General features: G+C 42.3%; 1 protein-coding gene across 1 annotated transcript in view; it reads left to right on the forward strand.

Annotated features, from left to right (window-relative positions):
* Pecr (peroxisomal trans-2-enoyl-CoA reductase) overlaps nt 1-3489 on the forward strand; it is a 43438-nt gene that overhangs the window by 38861 nt on the left and 1088 nt on the right. The gene's annotated exons all lie outside the window — the stretch shown is intronic.

A 3489-nucleotide genomic window follows, 5' to 3' on the forward strand; every position in this document is an offset into this window, starting at 1 on the left:
TATAGTGTGCCTAAGGAGAGTCGCCTAGAGAAAAAAACTCTCTCAGGCTCTCACAGAGAACAAATTGGTCAAACAATGGCCATGACTCATCCAGATGGCTGACATTGACAGAAGATCTAAGAGATGCTATACATGGTTCCAAATAAATCCTGAAGAGCTTTAACTGACCTTGTCAGATAGCAAAAGTTACATTTGTGGTTATACAGGTCTTGCTTTAACTTGGTCTTAATCATCCAGCAGAAAAGTGTAACCACAAGTTATGAAAAGTAATGTCATATTAATATGCTACACCATAAAAGGCTCAACTCAACAACTTCTGACAATTACCAGCTGTGCTGATGACTTACTAGTATTATGGACTATCAGACTATGTAGGCTTATATTGCTAAATTCAAGTACCTACAATCTGACATCAAGTGTAAAAGGTCCTTTAAAGACGTCTCTAAATATAGATTCTGTAGCTGCTATGGAACACCCATCTCTGACAAAACAATACAAAAAAGTGAGATATGTTGGGAGCCCCAGGAAGCTAGAAAATTGATCAAATGTGTGCAGGTAGGACTGGGCCTCAGTGCCTAAAACAAACAAGCTACTTCAATCTTGAGAAAAACAGTCACATGGACAGAAAACTTTCTCTCAGGCTTTCACAAAGAGCAAATTGGTCAAGCGTTGGCTGTGACTCATCCACATGGCTGACACTGACAAAGGATCTACAAAGTGCAGTACAGGGTTACAGGATAAATCCTAAGGGTACTTGATTGACGTTATCAGATACAAAAGTTACATTTCTTGTTATGTAAGTCTTGCTTTATCTTGTTCTTAATAATCCAGCAGAAAAGTACAAAAATGAGGTATATAAAGCCATATTAATATGCTGAGCTATAAAAGGCTGCAGAAGTCAACAACTTCTGCAGATAACCCACTACTGTTATAGACTACTGGACTGTGTCAGATTGTTTTGCTGAATTTAAACACCTATAATATTTAGATGCCAGGGCTGGTGAGATGGCTCAGTGGTCTAAAGCACCTACTTAGAACAAGCTTAGCAAAGCAGAGGGACCGCGGTTCAATCCCCCAGCACCATATGCCAGCCAGCCTCGCCCCCTAGTGGGCTGAGCTGACCACACACACACACACACACACACACACACATAAATAATTTTTAAAAAATATTTAGATGCCAATAGAATACACATCTCTGACAGGACTGAACTGGAGAGGGGGATACAGAGGAAGGACCACTTTGTATTTGTATATACAAAATAGTTAGGATAGATGTACGGCTGCTTTCGCTTGGTTCAGTGAGAGGAAGGATTTGTAGTAGTAGTGTTTGGATGGGATGTCCTGGTTGCTTCTTGTGCTGTGGATGACTGCTGAGAAGATAACAATGTGCAATGTATTAATTATTGAAAATGTCCTAATAATCAGCTTGGAAAGTGTCTCACTGATATTTGTTTCTCAAAAAAACAAAACAAAAACTTGAGAAAAACATCCTGTCTGGTTGAGACCAGCTACTAGTCGCTAGGCAACCTTGTGTCATGTGTTAAAAAACTTTGCAAAAGTATAAATAAAGGATCATATTGTTGTGAGTTGAGTTAGTGTTGTCCATTCAGGCAGGCTAGCGATTACCTAGTGCAGCTTTTTGTCTTCTTATCTATCTTTCTCATTCCTGCCGTCCTTTCTCCCCAGGTAGAACTGTTCGCAGTAAGACCAACAGATCCCTACACAGGACACATTATAAGACTATTTTATAATGAATCACACAAAAATTACAGGAAATGTATCCACACATTAAAGACCAAAGAATCCAGCTGAGGGCTTGGATCCCATGGCAATGTTCTACTTCAGTCCAGCTGAAGATCTAGAGCCCATAACAATGCCTCCCACAAATCCAACTAGAGCAATAGGGCCTGTGACAATGGCTGGTGTAGGTGTGTTTCACAGATCTGCACTTGGAAGGCCCAAAGCTCATGGGTAGAAGCTAGACAGTCTCTATCAGCAAAACAAAAGATCTGTACTAGCAGACTGAGTGAGTTGCACTGGAGCCACAAAGCAACACTGAAAGTAACAACCAGAGCTTTCCCAAAACGTGTTGGGAGCCACTGGAAAACTGGTCAAATGTGTGAAAGCCAGTCTAGGCCTCGTACCTAAAGCAGACAAGCTACCTCAGTCCTTAGATAAGCATCTTGACAGGCTATTAGTCACAAGGTAACCCTGTTTCATGTTACTAACTTTATAAATAAACATCACATTGTTGCACAGGCTATTAGTCACGAGGTAACCTTGTTTCATATGTTACTAACTTTATAAACGTATAAACATCACATTGTTGCACAGGGGGTCAGTCACCACTTAACCCAGCTCTTCTTTCTGTTTTCCTCATTCCAGGTGTTTGTCCCTGGGTACACTGAGAGAACAACAGATCCTTAGGAATACTAAGGGCCTGAGCACCTCTGATGAGTGAGGCTGGGTTACTAGCAGGAAAACTAATGTGACAAATTTCTCCAAGAAACGACTGCACATCATCTTCACCTATGGAGCCTCAATGGGAGGAAAACATCTCCCCAAACAGAAACATAGCTGTCCTCACTGGTTAGAAGAACCAAGCTCCTCCAACGACAAAAACAACTTTTCTAATAGCCTGTTCTGCAGCAGGCAACAATTCTCACGGGAGCCTAAAACAGGGAAAATCGTCCTCCTTCCGTTCAGAGGTATAAAACTAAAAACCAGCTGGAAATGTACTAGTATTTATTACGTTAATTATTGGATCCTGTTTACACTGCCTAGACATTTCTTAGGCTTCTAAACTGGAAATGTGAAAACCCATGTGCATGTCTTTAACTCAGGACATGAACACCATAGGAAAGGGAATACGTTCCACCCAAGCTTGGAGTACACCTTGAGTACAGAGTTTTAGGACGCTGAACTTTAAAGAAACTTAGCATAAAGGTCCACAACTGAATGGAAGAGAAGGGGCAGACTGGATGCCTATTAGTTTGGGCCATGTGGACACATTACTTGGCCTTCTGAAACCAAACTTAGTAGCCATAAAAGAAACAAGGCATTGATTTGACTATGTTTGCAAGCAGGAACATAAGCTCTAGATGTGGCTCAACTGCCAGAAGAAGGCAAGGCCCTAGACTCCACTGCCAGCGTCAGTACGCACAAATGGTCTACAGCACAACAGACACAGAGACAGCGACAGACATGAGACGCACACGCAGAAACAGACAGAGAGACAGAGACAGAGACAGAGACAGAGACAGAGACAGAGACAGAGACCCCACAGAGCAAAGAACAGTTCTCCATTCAGAACAGATTTGTGTTCCCTGGGGAGAGGGAGAAACATTGCTTGCCACTAGCCAGTACCTTGCTACCCGCGCTGTACAACACCCCTTCTCAGAAATACCAAATGAGTGAGCAGGAGATGGACTAGAACTACAGAACAGTGATCATGGGCTGGGGGGAGCCGAGGTCACGGCAAGTGGA

The sequence above is a fragment of the Octodon degus genome, unplaced genomic scaffold (assembly GCF_000260255.1).
Source record: "Octodon degus isolate 3935 unplaced genomic scaffold, OctDeg1.0 scaffold00135, whole genome shotgun sequence".
NCBI lineage: Eukaryota > Metazoa > Chordata > Mammalia > Rodentia > Octodontidae > Octodon > Octodon degus.